This window comes from Macrobrachium rosenbergii, chromosome 49, assembly GCF_040412425.1.
Source record: "Macrobrachium rosenbergii isolate ZJJX-2024 chromosome 49, ASM4041242v1, whole genome shotgun sequence".
NCBI lineage: Eukaryota > Metazoa > Arthropoda > Malacostraca > Decapoda > Palaemonidae > Macrobrachium > Macrobrachium rosenbergii.
The window spans coordinates 44736106-44755668 of record NC_089789.1 but is presented as its reverse complement, the minus strand read 5'-3'; positions in this window follow the sequence as shown (position 1 = coordinate 44755668).

Below are 19563 nucleotides of genomic sequence, written 5' to 3'. Positions count from 1 at the left end.
CAATAACTGTGTAAAATTAATTTTTTGGGGCGTTGTTTTCAGTTATAAAGTTGTGAACTTTATTTCTCCAACATCAGCAGAGACATAAAAACACATACATCAATAATAATAATAATAATAATAATAATAATAATAATAATAATAATAATAATAATAATAATAATAATAATATCAGAGGCACATTAGGCCATCCAGCGCTTACGACATTAAAAAGAAAAAAGAGGGTAGTTGGAGGGGGTGGACAGCAAGATGAAGAGATCCAGGAATTATCAGATACAGTTTGGAGCATGACGCCTGGAAACTGTGCCTGGATTTCTTTAAATATATCTATTCTTTCTTTAAATACATCTGTTCTTTCTTTAAATCTATCTATCCTTTCCTCAATTGTCTCCACACTGGAAACCGCATGTGGATTTCTTTAAATACATCTATTCCCCAATTTGTCGGTTTTACACACGCTTTAGTCACGCCTAGAGTGCGCCACGGGAGGTGCACTGAAGGCAACGCTTTACCCTCCAACTCCATGGGGCACCAGCGGATCCGGGGGGGGAGTGGGGGGCACCTGGGCACGTGGCCCCCCCCAGTGAAAAATTATGATAAAATAATAATATTGAAGATTTAGATAATAATAGCATAAATAAATTTAAAGATGAAAAAATTTAAAATATCGTTAGAGAATTAATTAATATATATATATATATATATATATATATATATATATATATATATATATATGTATAATGTGAAAATTGGTGCCGCCCCACCACCATGAAACTTTTCTGGAGCTTGTTTTGCAGGGACACGCTTGCATCGATGGTCTCCAGGGAGCTGCGCCTAATCCTGGACCGGTTAATGGATGGAAATCGCAAACTAGGCAAATCGCCGCTTTGGGATTTAGCAACTTTAAAGCAACGGCCCAAAAATTGCGTCGAATAACACACTTTCATCTCCAATAACATTACCGGAATCACAATAGCTAGCGATGGGGTTAATAGCCGAGTGTTTTTGTAAAGGCTCACAGAGAGAGAGAGAGAGAGAGAGAGAGAGAGAGAGAGAGAGCCCGGAAGACTTAATCTTTATTTGTCGTTAATGCTGTTGTCCTAGGCGATTTCAGGTGATGGAGGCTTGATTTGTTTCAAGCGGAGTGTGAAAATCTATATATATATTTTTTTTTCTCCGTAACGACTGTGCAAAGCTGGAAGAGTAACTGTCTATTCATTTATTCTTTCATTTATTTATTCTATTTTAATTTTTATTATTTTATTTTTCTATTGGTTCTGGCTGGGCAATGTTGTTCTACTTCTTTGAATTATTTTTTTCTTCAAGTCCTCAGCTGAGAAAACCCTTATGGACAGAGTCATACTGACTCTAAGCCCAAGAGGGTTGCAAATCAGCTTGCAAAGAGTAACAAATTACTGGAAAAGGTGATAAATAAATAAATACGAAAGGATATGAAATAAAACCGATACACGCGAAATTCAGGAGACGCCAACAGCAGCAGAGAGCAGGAATGAATTTGCTCCTCGCTTCAATATCTGGAGATCAGAAGATTCCGCAACTGCTTTAGGCAGACCATTCCATATTTTGGTCATAGTCAAGGCAAAACTCCTGGCGAAATTAGCAGTATGAAATTTTTGCTAAGAAAACGACACCTGTCTCTTATTCACTTAAAATTTTAGCCACGGCCAATGCCAACCTTGTAATTATTACATCTATTTAATGCAAGAATTCGCTTACAATAACACATTTAATCACTAAATCTAATAATAATAATAATAATAAACACTCCTTTATATTTAAAACCTTATCAGAAGGAATTTCCATCTATTCAAGAACTCATTTACAGCAGATGACTTATTAATGAAGCCAGTAATAAATATAAAAAAATTTTCAAATCTAAAACCTTTTTGAGAAGAAATTTCTATCTTTTCAAGGACTCATTCACAGCAGAAGACTTACATTAATAAGTCTTCTGTTGTTAATGAGTTCTTGAAAGGAGGGATATGTATTCTTAAAAGGCTTCAAATTTAAAGAGTGTTTTATATTTATCATTGATTTTATATTTGGTATTAATTTAATTAATAATAAATATAAAATACCCTTTAAATTTCAAACCTTTCAGGAGGGAATTTCTATCTTACAAGGCCAGATGACTTACGGGGTGTGGTGAGGGTTGGGTGGTGTGTATAGTTGTGTGTGTGTGTGTGTGTGTGTGTGTGTGTGTGTGTAGGGGGTAGGGTGTTGGTGGGGGGGAAGGGGGAGTGGGGTTAGCCAACCCTCTGGCACACCTCCCTATTATTTTTCCCAACGCTTCCCTCCGCATTACAGGCATTCCCTCCGAAGCCCTCAGGACACCACTCAGCCAAAAAAGAATCCGAAGTGTTGGTCGGGAAGGAGAGACTGAAAGGTGAAGCAGGTCGACAGCATTACCTTAGAGGCTTTAATTAAGCGTAGAGGTATGAGGAAATCCTTGGCAAGAGGGCGAGATTCGAAGGAATGGAAAAAGAGACGCGGGGCAAATATTGCGATGCGTGGAATAGGGCAGGAAAGGTTCTCCCCGAGATGGAAATTGATATTGGGAGTGAGGAGAGAGAAGCAGATGACTCAGGTATATATATAAATGATTCCCTTTCCAGGGTGATGGATTTACATGCCAAAGGGAAGTTGGTGTCGGGGCGTTATTTGGGACTGAATATCTGAATGTGTTTGATTGTTAAGTGGAAAATTTGTGACAAATTCTCATACATACACACACACATATTTATATATGTACATATATAAATATATACATATAATATATAAATATATATACATATATATATATATATATATATATATATATATATATATATATATATATATATATATATATAAATCATACATATACGTGTGAGAGAGAGAGAGAGAGAGAGAGAGACTTACTCTGCCATCATCTTCAATGTTATTTTATTTTTATGTAACATTCATCAGCCCCAGGGTCTCCAAAACTAACAGAACTTTTCCTTGGAAAACTTGACGAATAAACAAAAGTAAGTAACTACAGGAATAACTTTGTAACGTCTGTACCAATATTAAAGGCCTCCTATTCCTGTTCCTGAAATATTCTTTTTGTATTTCTAGAAAGGATTAATTTTCAATTTATTCCATTCTACTTAGTTTGTCATGTATACCTTATATATATATATATATATATTTCATATATTTCATATTATTTATAATATATATTTACATTTATAATACCAACATCACTAAATCAAGATAAAGATAATATAAACCAAAGAAGAACTTCTTTACTATTTTCCAAGTCCTGAGAAGTTGTGGAAACAACCAAGAACATTACTGAGAAAAATTTTGACGTATCAGAATCCCTTTAAAAATGTAGTAATGTTTTTCTAATTATAAATCCTTTTAAAAAAACAGTAATTTTGTCTATTTATATATCCCTTTAAAAATTTAGTAATGTTCTCTAATTATAAACCCCTTTAAAAATTCAGTAATGTTCTCTAGTTATAAATCCTTTTAAAAAATCAGTAATGTTGTCTAATTATAAATTCCTTTAAAAATTTATTAATGTTCTGTAATTATAAATCCCTTTAAAAATCAGTAATATTCTCTAGTTATAAATCCCTTTAAAAATTTAGTAATGTTCTCTTATTATAAATTCCATTTAAAAATTTGTAATGTTATCTTATTATAAATCCCTTTAATAATGCAGTAATGTTCTCTTATTATAAATCCCTTTAAATATTTGGTAATGTTCCCTAATTATAAATCCCTTTAAAAATGTAGTAATGTTCTCTAATTATAAATCCCTTTAAAATGTAATAATGTTCTTATTATAAATCCCTTTAAAAGTTTAGTAATGTTCTCTTATTATAAATCCCTTTAAAAATGTTGTAAATTTAGTAATATTCTCTAATTATAAATCCCTTCAAAATTTTAGTAATGTTCTCTAATCATAAATCCCTTTAAAAATTCAGTGTTGTAAATTTAGTAATATTCTCTTATTATAAATCCCTTAAAAATTAAGTAATGTTCTCTGATTACAAATCAGTTTAAAGATTAAAAAACGGTCCTTAATAAATTAGGTATCAGACCTCATCACATCGTGTTCTTTAGACTTGTGTTGAATTTACTAGTGCTGGATTTAATTTCATTCCCGAGTGAGTCTCTTAATTCCCGATTACTGGGAATCAGCAGTTCCCCTTGCTCTCTCTGATAAAGTGATCTCAATTACACGCCTCGTTCTAAGATGATTTTGGAGGGAGTGGAACTGACGATTTGCAATGTTATTAGCTCTCTCTCTCTCTCTCTCTCTCTCTCTCTCTCTCTCTCTCTCTCTCTCTCTCTCTCTCTCTCTCTCTCTCTCTGATATAAAATCTTAAAACATTAAGAGGACAAAAAGTTGGATAAGGCAAAAGAGGGGGATGATATATACATATATATATATACTCATATATATATATATATATATATATATATATATAGTCTGTCTGTGTGTGTGTGTGAGTATACGAGTGTTCATAACTACTGCATGAATTGAATCTCAGTCCTTGCATATGTCTTCCAAGCACGACATTTAAATCCGTCTCCTAATAACTCGCCTCATCCGCCGAACCGAAAGCTACGTTAAGATCATCTTCAATCACGTAAAAACGTCCCATTAAGGATCGGAAGAAAAAAGAGGAAAAGAGGCTAATGGACGGCAAAAGTGGCTTTTGTCGTTGACTCGCGAGTGGAGGATGGGATATGTCAGCCATAAATTCGCTTCATGACGGGAATAACCTCGGAGGAAATACGAAATTTGTCCTTTTTTTTTTTTTTTTTTGGCCTCCTATAATTTCAGATTTCATGGAGAGTCTGAGAACTCTTTACATTCCGCTCGGGGAACTTTATGTCCCGACTTCTGAGGACTTGTAGGAAATTTCTCTCGGGGAGGAAATTCCCAATTTATTGATCCTTTATTACAGGCGACGAGAGAGAGAGAGAGAGAGAGAGAGAGAAGAGAGAGAGAGAGAGAGAGAGAGAGAAAGAAGAATAGTTGTTAGCTAACATATTTATAGAAAAAGTTGGAAAAAGACCATGTACAGGAGAGAGAGAGAGAGAGTTATTGCAATTTTATATTTTAGAAAAGTTGAAAAAGACAATGTACAGGAAAGTTGAGGTTGTTGTTAGTAACTTATATTTTAGAAAAGTTGGAAAAAGACAATGTACCAGAGAGTTGTTAGCTAACTTATATTTAAAGAAAGTTGGAAAAAGACAATGCAGGAGAGTTGTTAGCTAACTTATACTTAAAGAAAGTTGGAAAAAAGCAAGTTACAGGAGAGAGAGAGAGAGAGAGAGCAAAAAAAAATATTATGTCTCCTTAAACGGTTATCTGAGTTTTCTTTCGTCCTTTGTCTGCTGAGGATAATTTTCGCTCATTTTGCCAAATCAAATATGCAATAAACAATCATAGCCACCACTCTGAATCTCGATTACAGGTATGAATCAACGTCGAAGGTAAATAAGTGATGCAATCATACAAAATAACAATCTGTTCCCCTGCACTTCAAACATATCACAAAAGCCATTGACAAAATTGCCATCGCAATGGATCCAGTTGCAAAGGTAATCATATGCGATTTCATAAAAATAATTCCCAAAGTAACCTTTTGGACTTTTCGTGAATTGAATGTCCAAATACTGGAAGATATGCAAATTATATACGTTTTTAAAATTAGAGAAAAAATGATTTTTAAATGTAAAGGAAAACTGTGATCAAACACGACAAGAATGTTGTAATAGAATATTACTTCATAAGCTATTTTCTGTTGCTATTTTTTCTAAAGAGCTGATTAATTTTTTAGTTTTCTGTAAAAGACAACTATAGTGCCGGCTTTGTCTTTCCGTCGCACTTTTTCTGTCCACATTTTTCTGTCGCCCTCAGATCTTAAAAACCACTGAGGCTAGAAGGTTGCAAATGGTATGTTGAAGGCAACCACCACTCAATCATCAAACATACCAAATTGCAGCCCTCTGGCCTCAGTAGTTTGGTTGCCCGACGGTTAAAGTTAGCCATAATCGTGCTGCTGGCAACGATATAGGATAGGCCACCACCGGGCCGTGGTTAAAGTTTCATGGGCCGCGGTTCAAACAGCATAATACCGAGGCAACCGAAAGGTAAATCTATTTTCGGTGGCCTTGATTAAGGACTGTAGGGTCTGTACAGAAAACTCGATTGCGCCGAAGAAACTTCGGCGCATTTGTTCCTTGTTTTCTTCTGTGCTAAAACAATCTTTGACGTAATTAAATAAGCAACAGTTGCGGCAAATATTTCGGAATAACCTTGACAACAAAAATAAGAAATATCATCAAAAGGTTATACCTATCGAAAAACATCATTAACCTAATAATGAAAATAACAGTCAATGAAGAAAAGAGGAAAATATTAAGTCTTCGGCGAAATGGAATTCACTATTCCTCTTAAGTCATCCACCTTTTCTCCTGGAAGAGCAAAAAAGTCCGCTAATGTCATTAACGATATAATCTAATATTTTCAGATAATTAAGGCCCGAGCGAAGGAGGAACATTCACTTCTGAGAGTGCCGAAATATGTGATGGTAAGACGTTTAGGAAGAAATCTCCAAGATAGTAAAAGGTTTAGCTAAATGTTATTATTATTATTATTATTATTATTATTATTATTATTATTATTATTATTATTATTATAAGTTTGTCATACTAATAACAGATCGATGATAAACGGAAAATAAGCTAATATATCGATAAGCTAATATATATATATATATATATATATATCATATATATATATTATATATATATTATATACATACATACATATACATACACATACATACATATACACAAGCTTGTGCTTGTGTGTATTAATAAGTAAGAATAACAACTGCCTGCCTCTCGAGATCTTCAATAACGGCGAATAGCGTGGAAGACCTTCAGGCATTTTCACGGCAAAATATAACTCTAGTCCCGCAATTGGCGACTCGCATTACAAGCTCGGATGGGCAAAGTTTCTCGCGAAAGACGAGCTGACGTTGCTAGTCTTTTTTTTTTTTTTTTTTTTTTGCGTCTTTCGTTTTCAATCTTGTCTTATTTTTTTCTTCCCTATAATTATGTTTGATCGTTTTACCTTTTGGGTCCGTCACTCTTAAGTTGAGAAAAATGTCTTGTTTTTGCGTTATTTCTGCGTTGTGTTTCAGGTCGATGTATTATTATTATTATTATTATTATTATTATTATTGTGTGTATTATTATTATAAAAATAATAATGATAATAATAATAATAATAATAATAATAATAATAATAATAATAATAATTATTATTATTATTGTTATTATTATTATTATTATTATTATTATGTGTGTTTAATTTATTAAGAAACTCACATTGATGCTTTGAAATAATTTTTATGCCAATAAACTTAGACACACATATATTTTAAAATATATATATATATATATATATAAATATATGGAGGTTAGACACATAGGATATATATATATATATATATATATATATATATATAGTGTGTGTGATAACATATATACATACATACATACATACATACATACAAACATAAGATGAAATTATGATTACAAACTGCACATATTTGCAAAAGAAAAAGTACCACAAAATACAACTTCACATGCATCATCGGATTAAGACTACGTTACTACAATACCATAAAATACTCTAATACCATAAATTCTACAAGATACAATGCTTGAACATACGATCACTTACGCCAATACTTCACACGTAAATCCACGACATAATGAAACCCAGGGGCTACAATGCGGAAGTTTTTACGCAACACGAGAACAGATTTCCGCCCGACATCTGCATTTCTTTCTTATCCGCTCCTCAATTTAAGTCTGGAACTTGCAATTGCGCCGGTAAAGACCCTGTCTAAGGGTCTCTGCAGTAATAAAAAGGTTCTTTTTACAGACCGACAGATGGCAGCACTATTGGTCAACTGAGGGGAAAGATATCTCTTAAGGTCGGATGTTGGTTTCGTAGAAATGTCAGAGCATTCCACAAAGGGAATTTAGGACTTGCTTTGATAATTCTTAAGTATTCTTAATTATATAATATATATATATATATATATATATATATATATATATATATATATATATATATATATATAATATATATATAACTTATAATCCAGTTCCCAAACGGATACATAACTCATACGAGAAGCGATCCAGTTGCACATTTTGTCGCGCCCACAAGCTAACTTATGCATGACTGATGATCTCATTGTGACGGATATCATTAACCATTATTCACCCTATCCATTTATGCATGACTCTCGCCAGCAATTCGTCTTTCAGAGAGACACATTATTAAGTATTAATATTGAGCATCAGCTATGCTGTTTAATGATTCATGTAATTAAAGCCCTTTAATTAACGAAAGAGCCGTCCTGTGAAGTAGAGCCTAAATTTTGGCACCTCAAGGATCATGTATTTTGAAAGTGCCATTCTGATATATACCTTATGTATGTAGGTGTATATATATACAATATATATATATATATACATTTATATATACACACACATATGTATAATTAAAAATATCGTCATGACACCAACTCCCTCACAATCTTCATCCCTCAGCCCGCAGAGATCTTTCACCAAACATCCAATCCAAACCAACTATCACTCGCTTCTGGCCCTCGAATTTCCCAGAAATATCAGCCGGGAGAACACCAAGTTTTAGCTGGGAATGTGTAACGCACTCCGTGTAACTTCGTCGCTAATGACATCAGAAAACCCGCCCCCGGAGGGTGGAACGAAACGCAGAGTAGCGAAGTCATCAACGCAGCTGATGGCGGCAGGAAAGCTGGTCAAACGTGGGTGTGAGTTGACCTGACCTTATCTCGCGTGGCGTCTGAGCTTTCCAGAGTTAATTAGTTATCTGGTCTGACTGTCAGCGGCTTATAAGAGAGATCAACATTTGTTAGGCGTCATCTCGTATTGTTTTACCTGAATCGTTTACACCTATCCTACAAGTTGGTCTCTTTCCCAGGTCATATTTGTTTTCATAATTTTTTTGTTGACAAATTAATATAAAGTGGACCATTTCCTTACGTTGATCTTTAGTTGATATACCTGGTAATCGTTTTATTCGGTAACGGGAGCAGTTCACTCCCTGTACTGTAAAACTATGGAATATGGAATAGTCTTTCAAAAATGTCATTGTTGACGAGGATAATATTCTCACATACACACACACACACACACATATATATATATATATATATAAGTTCTTTAAATAAATAAAATAATACCTGCTTATACAGGCTAACGTTAAAGTATACGGATTCCTCATGAGACTCTCTCTCTCTCTCTCTCTCTCTCTCTCTCTCTCTCTCTTACGAATCTTTCGTATCTATTGTGTCCTTAGCTGAAGCAATCAATCAATATGTATTTGCGGAAGTGAGTCACAAATTCACCCTCCAAAAAAATATATATAAAAATAAAAAAATAAAAATTTCTAAAGCAAATACTCATGTATTCATCGAACGCTCTCTTGCTGTGTGTATTCCGTGTACTGGGTTTACGGCTGAAAGAAGAAGTACTCGCAGGCTGACAAGGGCCGTTGATTAATTATGTTGAAGTGCGCAGCGAAATCTGAGACTTCATTAGCTCTCCTCATCTACAGCTTTAATGATCACTCGACTTTTGTGAATTTGAACGAAGCTCCTTTTGCCATTGAGCGACGACTTCCTCAAGTGCTCTGGAAGTACTGTTTATCGGTGAACAATCTTCTTAATTATCGGAATTGGAAGACAGTCAAGTGGACATTTTATGTCAAGTCCCAGTCTAGGAATAATGTGAATTATGGTTCGCTGAATAGTGATAAACACTGCAGAAAGTAGTGATAGAGAAACAGGAAGTTATGAGAAGGTGAGAATTAAGTTCTGAGGAAGAATAAACACCAGGAATGCGTAACGATAAGTATAAATTAGGGAGCGGTTGATTTGTATAATCATCAGAGAGGAAATCTGACAAGTCTTGGATATTCTACAGAAGCTATGGTGGCGAATATGGAAATATTGCTGAGTCATCTTTCCCTTTTGGAAGTAAAGTATCGGTACTGGAAGCCAATGGAAAATACTGGAAGAAGCTGCTGATATGAACAATAGATACAGCGTATGTGCCGGGAAAGAATTAAAATGGTAGGAATTAGGAAGATAAGTAGAAGTGGCAAGCGAAAAATGGTGTTGTGTCTAGAAAATAATATGAAGGGCAACAGGTTGGTGAAAAAAAAAATAATGTGTAATTCAGGATTATTAAGATAAGTGTCCACGGTTTACTGCGTAAAGTGGGTTCAACGTGTTGCTTAGGAGACTTTTATGTAGGTAAAGGAACTTGCTAATATTGTGGAAGTTTTTTCACTGCTAAGTTCATTTACAACTCGTCAGTTGGAAGAATGAAATGATAGTGATTTTTTTTTGTTTATTTGAAACTACCTAAAGTTTTATTTATATGTATATATATATATATATATATATATATATATATATATATATATATATATATATATATATATATATATATATATATATATATATATATATATATATATATAACATGTGATTTCAAATAAAAAAAAAACATACCTTGGTCATAATATTTACTTTGGAATTATCGCTCCCCATTAAAATAGATCCGAAATATTCCCGTGGGATAAAATCCCTCCTCGACCGATATAGAAAGCGTATTCAGATCGGAATCATATTTCAACGAACATTGGTTTTGCAATTCATATATTTTATGGAGGTGGAGAACCTCTTGGGAGGAGAAAATTCTCTTGGGACAAAAGAACAAGTCTTGGGTGAATGGAACAATCTCTCAGGCATCTTGAAATGTGCTTTTGGCCATATTGATCCCCTGTCGTGCGTGCGTGCGTGAGAGAGAGAGAGAGAGATAGAGAGAGAGAGAGAAGTGCGGTAGGTTTTTGTTCAATTTTTACTTCCGTTTTCGGTGATTTTATATTAGTAAAGGCGCGATAAATAAATTTTGGATACTCACAATCGTGAAGACACTTTCAGAAAAGCACACATGCAAGCGTAGAGAGAGAGAGAGAGAGAGAGAGAGCGAGCGTGTCAATTAACGTTCTAAAACAACCACGTTATATGAATCATTTCCCAGCCTTTATCTTCTACGACCTCAAAAATCTCTTGCAATAAATTACTAGCGAAACTTTCTTATCAAGTCCTGGGCCTCAAATGAGGCTTCCTAATAGATACAAAGGAGAATATATCGTGGTTTATATCAGCAACCTGATATTAAATGTCTCATAAAAGTTAACGAATGCGTTCTGGCCAACATGATCTCTATTAAGGCTTGGAATAACGGCGGTAGTTACCTGCCAGTCTTTTTCTCAATTATAAGACCGATGATTTTCCGTTATTAGTGATATTCCAAACGCAGATGGTTGTGTATGGACGAGAGTTGTAGCATCACTGTTGACGTAAACAATGCATTAAGCTTGGGGGAGTAAAATACATCCATTCACAATATTAAAACAATAAATAATAGTGGTAAAAGTGGTTGTTTTGTTAAGCCAAAGAAGTAAACAAAACTTTCCCCATTAGGTTTGGTTTTAAGTTCTTGCAGATATTATTAACATCACAATAAAGACAATTAGATACATAACAATTCCGAGACCCTGTAAGATTTATATTATCATGATTTATTCCCTATATCTTAAGATTTCACCATACACCAAGCAACTTTGAAAACTTTGAATAAAGTCGAATTCTATCAAAAGAGGCGAAATTCTCACGAAAACAGATTCTATTTTTCGCTCACTAATGAAACCTACTAGCATAATCAAGTCGACTCCTTAAGGTGTAGGTGTTCCAAGAAACATTTTCGAAAGTGTAATTAAACTGAGTGTCTGGATCCTAAGTCTGTAATACGTTACTGCTTTTAAAACGATTTAAAAGTGATTTAAGATTGGCCTTCCTGTTTCATTGTAATACATCTAAGTTTAAGATGAAATCACGTAAAGCTAATATGTAAAAGATCGGTGTTTCTTCAATCATGTCATTATTTTCTCGGAATGGTATAGAATATTATCTTGTAGAAATTCTCATTATGCAAAGAAATATTGGAAATAAAAAAAAAAAACAGAAAGGTAACTGATTTTCAAAATAATCATTGCCTTCCTTTCAGATAATTGTTAACAATAGTAAATCCTTAATACATGTATTCTTGATAAGTAGATCACTTTGAGGAGTCAGAATGACAATAAATTATTAACCACAGCAATAACTTAATAATATGAACTAAACTCGGCAGATAGAAGAGGAGGTTAAACGTCTGGTATATATTCTTTGTCAATCTGAACTGATTTGATAAATCATAAATGAGAATACTAACGGTAATGTTTCAATTTCTTTTGGTTTATTATCTCTTCTGCCCCCTCTCCTGTGGAGGCTACGCAACGTCTTTTTCATTTACTCTTTTTCGTTTACTACTAGGGAATCGATAATCACTCGAACTGAATATTTCAGGGACACTTCCAAAAGTTGGAACTAAGTTTTTGCTCCAGTTTCACGGATCCGTAACAATCAATGATTCAAGACTCTGGTCTGTTACTCGTTTACGATTTTGTCTCAGTCTTTTTACTTATCTATTCTTTATTCCTGCCATTATGCATGGTTTAGGTGTGCAAGGCTATGAATATAAGAAATCACTTCTGTTTGAAAGTGATTTTAACTTTTGAGGATTACACTGTGGTAAAATCATGTCATCCAACTGCATGAATCAAATATTGTTATAATTAACATATCGTTAAGAAAATAAAAAAAAAAATTTATGAATAGCATTTTTTCTAATACCATCCTCTGTATGACCTACATGATTGAGAATAGCCAACCAAATCAGCATTCTACAAAATGCAAATTATTCAGTAAACTGCTATAGTTAAGAGCTTGCAAAAGTCAAGTCGCAGACAGCACTGGAGAGCAGGTGAAACCTCACAATGACAATAATACGCTCACATGATGTAAAATATGATACGCCAGCGTTTCTACGCTGCAGTTAAAACCGTGTTTAATCAGAAATCAGAGATTCCTTGAGTCTTTTAAGGCGTAGTCCCTATAATGTTCTCATGCTACTCCTCGGGAGAATATTGATCAGTTGTGGCCAATTCTGTAGCGCCAGAGAAGAGATAAGGCAGGAAGGTGTTAATAGGTCAGATGAAAATGACACGCACTGTTTAATAAGGGTAGCATTTTTCAGAATTCTTTCGAGACTTTCGCACAATAATAATAATAATAATAATAATAATAATAATAATAATAATAATAATTTATATTCTCTCTCTCTGTATATATATATATATATATACTGTATATATATATATATATATATATATATATATATATATATATATATATATATATATATATATATATATATTGTCCCCAAGCTGACACCACTGCCTTTGACACCTCCAAATCCGACTGAAACCAGGCAAAGGTTCTAGAAGCTTCCAAATCTCTCATGGTTTAAGAAAGTATCTGACAGATTACCTTATATACTAAGAGAGAGAGAGAGAGAGAGAGAGAGAGAGAGAGAGAGAGAGAGAGAGAACGAGCGATTTTTATATGAATATTCTTTGCAAACATTTCAAACTCAGTTGAGCCACGAAAGCGCAGCAGTTCCCTAACTTCTCATTCCGCCTGAGAGGCAATTTACTTACGATTCTGAGAGAATTGCTTTTCGCTCTCTCTCTTTCTCTCTTTCTCTCTCTCTCTCTTTCTCTCGCTGATATCAAAAAGAATACGAGGAACGAGAAAAATGCGAATCCCAGTTGATCTGTGCATCCCGCGTATTATTTGATTCGCTGTTGACTTTGCATCTTCACGAAAATAAACAGAAATATTGGATTTTATCTTGGGCATTCACATGCTTCCTGATTTTCGAGTTTTAATAATAATAATAATAATAATAATAATAATAATAATAATAATAATAATAATTATTATTATTATTATTATTATATATTATTATTATTATTATTATTATTATTATTATTATTATTATTATTATTATTGTGAGATAACAATACACATTTATATGAATAAACTGTTTTATCTTTTGCATAGTGCAATTTTTATTTATATAATTGTGGGTTTTCATTGTATAACCCTTTACCACTATATTGTGAATTTCTTAGCATTATTATTATTATTATTATTATTATTATTATTATTATTATTATTATTATTATTATTATTATTATTACTATTATTATGCTCTTTTAAAGTTTTGACCGAATGAAATTATCAGCAAATGTATACTTTTTTTTACAAACTTACTTTTCTCTAAAAAGAAAGACACAAAAACTAAATTCGTTACCTGAATGAAACCTGTAGCTATCATGTGCCATACAATACCGTGTACGAATGACAGTGGGTAACCATTTTGCAAGGTTTTGCTTTTGAAGTCTTTAGTCACGCTTGAGTGCTTGTTTGCAACAGAGAGAGAGAGAGAGAGAGAGAGAGAGAGAGAGCGGTAACATTCCCTTAAGTACCCTAATAATGCTACTGAAGAGTCGAGTTAGTACCTGTAATTATATATAACCAAACAAATTGTCTTTTAGAAGTTATATCCACTCTCATAATTTCCAAGGCATTAAGTTCAAACTTGGTCATAATTCTGGTGCATAGTAACTGTCGCAAGTATATTATTTTTTATCTGACTAAGGTTGGAAGGGGCTACCCTTTAGTGGGATTGCGTGGGTGGGGGTGGGGGGTCTATCCCTGGTAATTCGTAACACCTGCAACTTAAGCTATGAGAATATTGCATGTACAAGGAGCAACCGTAAATTATTCCACTGCAATAGAGCATTGCAGGTACAAGGGGTGTAGAAGAGAGAAAAAGGGTACAGAAGAGAGAGAGAGAGAGAGAGAGAGAGAGAGAGAGAGAGAGAGAGAGAGAGAGAGAGAGAGATTTGACTCTAACATAGCGATGCTCAAAACCATATTGGAATATTGTCGATGAAAACCTTCCCTGAACGACGAATCCAAAGGCTATCTGTGAAGATTTTCAGTCTACCATCAATTTCGATGACTTGGACAATGCAGGGATGTTCCAAGCTTAGAAAGATACAGGATACGCCATCCATTTTTCATAACTGGGGATACGGTGTCCTTCCCTTTAAGAAGCCCGTATTCCGTATTACGCTCCTCTCTCTCTCTCGCTCTCTCTCCCTCTCTCTCTCTCTCTCACATTATAACATTTAGATTTAATCTATAGTGACAAAAACTTATGTACTTATGTGCATATGTGCTTAAATGTGCTTACGCTTGTATAAGTGCATTTATACATAATTAAACTCTCAGACACATACAAACACACATACACAACACATATATATATATATATATATATATATACACATATACAGTATATATATGTGTGTGTGTGTGTGTGTGTGTGTATGTGTGTTTGTGTATACATATAGAAGTAATAATCAACACACAATTACACGTGGAACAGAAACAAATTTCTGACTAACATCAGGATCGAACCTAGGTCTTTCAGTTGGAAGGCAAGGGTGCCACTAACTGACCCATACAGGTCATAAAAGATGTTGAAACCTGAGTGCCACTGTTCCTAAGGCTTTTTACCTGGGCAGGCTTGCTGCCAAGCGTTCTGGTTAGGTAAAACTCGCTGGTATTTAATACATAGCCCGAGAATCATTAGCTACAATGCAGTATATGATTTCGTTTGTGACAATATCCTTTAAAATTATTCAGGATATCAAAATCGTTCAGAGTATGTAGGATCTCTCAAGATCGTTCAGAATATGCAGGACCTCTTAAAACCCTTCAATGTAGGCAGGATCTTTAAAATCCTTCAAGGCACGCATGGTCTCCTAGAATCCTTAAAAGCAAGTAGGATCTCTTGAAATCCTCCATAATGCTGGATCTCTCAAAATCCTTCAAAGCACGCAGGGGTCTCTTAGAGCCTTGAAAAGCGTCTAGGATTTCTTAAAACCCTTCAAAGCAAGCAGGATTTCTAAAAATCCCCGAATGCATGCAAGATCTTCAAAATCCTTCAAAGCACGCATGGTCTCATGGAATCCTTAAAAGCAAGTAGATAAAATCCTTCAAAGCAAGCAAAATCCTTCAAAGCACGCATGATCTAGAATCCTTAAAAGCAAGTAGGGGCTTTTAAATCCTTTCTAAGCACGCAGGATCTCTCAAGAAGATCTCATCAATTTAATAAGGGACTCGAGAGGGTGAAAAGGATGTTCAAGATGCCTCGATCATAAGTTGAAAAAGGGTTGATGGATATCCCGGAAAAAAAACCTTTGAGATCAAAGGGTTTCTTTCGGGAGACCTGACCAGCTTCAAAGAGGAAACGTACTGGATCAAAACGTTTCTAATTGGGAAGGACTCTGAAAGAGTGGAGGTTCTAAAAAAGAGAGGCATCTCAGGCCAAAACTTTACTCTAGGGAAGAACTTGAAAGGACGGTAAGTAGTGTTTTATTCCTAATGGAGGCAGGATTACCTGGGAGGAAGGTTAGAAACACACGTGCATAGCTCTCTCTCTCTCTCTCTCTCTCTCTCTCTCTCTCTCTCTCTCTCTCTCTCTCTCTCCTTGCCTTTGCCAGTAGTTTCATTTTTTTCATAAAGCAATGAATGGCTTACTCTACCCATTGTTTACCTTTATGTTCACAGATATGTGAACGTGGAACTGCAAGGTTTCTTTACTGCCGATTACTTTTAAAAATTTCTCTCTCTCTCTCTCTCTCTCTCTCTCTCTCTCTCTCTCTCTCTCTCTCTCTCTCTCTCTCTCTCTCTCTCTCTCTTCTGTATATAGTCTTTTCTAACTTTTCTAAAAGTATAAGTTATCTGACTTCGCTCTCTCTCTGTCTCTGTCTCTCTCTCCCTACTGTACATGTTCTTTTTTCCAGCTTTTATAAAAGCATAAGTTAACTTACTTTCTCTCTCTCTCTCTCTCTCTCTCTCTCTCTCTCTCTCTCTCTCTCTCTCTCTCTCTCTCTCTCTCTCTCTCTCTCTCTCTCTCTCTCTCCCTTCGACCTGGCATGCAATTGTTCTGCAAATTGACTCCCCACAGTTCAAATATCATTGACCATCGAAACCCTCGTACGTTCAGCCAAAGGACTCAACGTTTTTTGTAAACAAATCTCTCCCTCGGTCTGGTTTTGACGGCTCGGTCTTCTTGCTCTCCAACACTTTTTAACTGTAACCAAGTTCTAAAAAGATTATTTTTTTCCCCACTGTAAAAAAAATGTTTTTCCCTGGAACGTTTGTGTTTGAGATTCTTTAATTATGACTGAACTGCAAAATATATTTAAGTATGGTGTATTAAAATAATTTTTTGCTTGAAGATTTTGATTTGAATTTTACGGATTTTTGAACTTGCTTCACAATCTTGTGATGTGCGACTTTGGTGATGTTTGAGTTATTCACATTTTATGAAAAACAACTTCAAATTTTGGCCATTGGTTCTCTTATATAGAGATAAGTTACGAAAGGTTTAAAGTTTTCTTACCATGTCTTGATCGGTATTATACATCGTCTAAATGGAATTTTAGTCTTATTTATACTTCCTTTGTTTTACCCATTTTTTACCAATATTCTTAAAATATATTTAAATGAAAATTATTTTATCAATTTCGTTGTCATTAAGGTTTCCAGACTCTTCAAGGATTACAGAATTTAGAAGAAATAGACAATTTTCAATTAGGCATAAAGATGTTAACCTTCAGTGTTCTTGAAGAGTGCTGTATACTCTAGTTAAGTCATCCAACAAAAAGTAAAAAATCTATCGGATTATATTAGTAAATTTCTATACCTGGTTTAGGCACATAGACAGACATACGAATGGACAGATTAAAAAAAAAAAAAAAAAACCATCTTAATCTAGTACTAAAATACACTTGTAACTTTTCAGAAATACCTCGCAGAGAACAACAAACAAGCCTACTCCTCACCATTACCATTACCAAGCGTCTCTTTATTATAAACGTAACAAAGTCAATTACTATCTTCGCTGAGCTGATTACCGCAGTTCCTCCGTCTGATACGAACAGCCCGTGACACAAACCGAATCCCTCTCCCTGCTAACGCCTGCGAACAAATAGAGATGGCTGGTCCGTTATGCAATAGCTCTCGAGAATCAGTGGAATATCGCCCACCAGAAGCCGATTCACATTCTGATGGCAGCGCCAGTAATTGAACTGAATGCGTGCTTCTGCTTCGGTGACTGGGGATTATCAGCATGGAATAAATGCATACACATGCATATGAATACATACACGCAGTAACGCATGCAGGCAAAGCTCAGGTCTCCTTCAAATCCAGAGTCAGTGTTGCAAGGGGTTCCAGTTTTGCTACAAGTAATCGTAGGTAAATCTGAAGCATGAGGCCTAAAATGTTTAGAACGCGTGGTTTCTGGGGTGTAATATACATAAATATTCTTGGGAAAAGAAGGAGAATATACATACACAAAGACGTATATATGAAGAGAAGGTTAATACTCTGTTAGACACAAATCTTCGTTTCTATATCAGCTGCAACGTCGACAAAAATCTTGCCTCACAGACATTAAAACAAGACTAATTAATAAGTACATATGCACACACAAAGAACCAAAGACAAAGCTTTTTTTTAAATTAAAAAAAGTCTTCTAGCACGCGTGTTTTGTTTGTCAATGATAATCAATTTCAGGGAAAGAATCAGTTCGACGATTCTCTTTCGTTCCTCACGCTTCTTTTGTCAGAACTCGCCTGTCGTTTCGTGAAGCAAATTGTTTTCTGCTGCTGACAATTATAAAATAAATCCAAGCCTTCTCCTGAGTGACGTTTCACCTGATTCGTATTGTAAAATCGCATGTATTCGTGTGTAAATTTGATCAGTCTTTATTTTTTGACAGTATATTATATATTCGTTCTTTTTTTTGTCACGTGTTGGTAATCAATTTTGTGGAACAGTTAATATACCTTTTAGTTAGTTTAAATATATTTTCGTTAATGTTAGTACAAAATAATAATAATAATAATAATAATAATAATAATAATAATAATAATAATAATAATAATAATAATATGAACAGGAGATAAGGAGGTCTTGTGACCGCTACATCTACAAGTAACACCAGCACCCTTAATAATAATAATAATAATAATAATAATAATAATAATAATAATAATAATGTGAAAAGGAAGTTTTATAACCACTACAACAATACTGTTATGACAACTTCTGATTATTACTATTATTATTATTATTATTATTATTATTATTATTATTATTATTATTATGTATTATTATGTATTATTATTATTATTATAATATGAAAAAGGAAGTTTTATAACCACTACAACAATACTGTTATGACATCTTCCGATTATTATTATTATTATTATTATTATTATTATTATTATTATTATTATATTATTATCAGAACAGGAACCCAGTGACTTATGATACCAAAAGACTAAGATATTCCACCGCGTTTCCTGGAACTGTCCTGGAA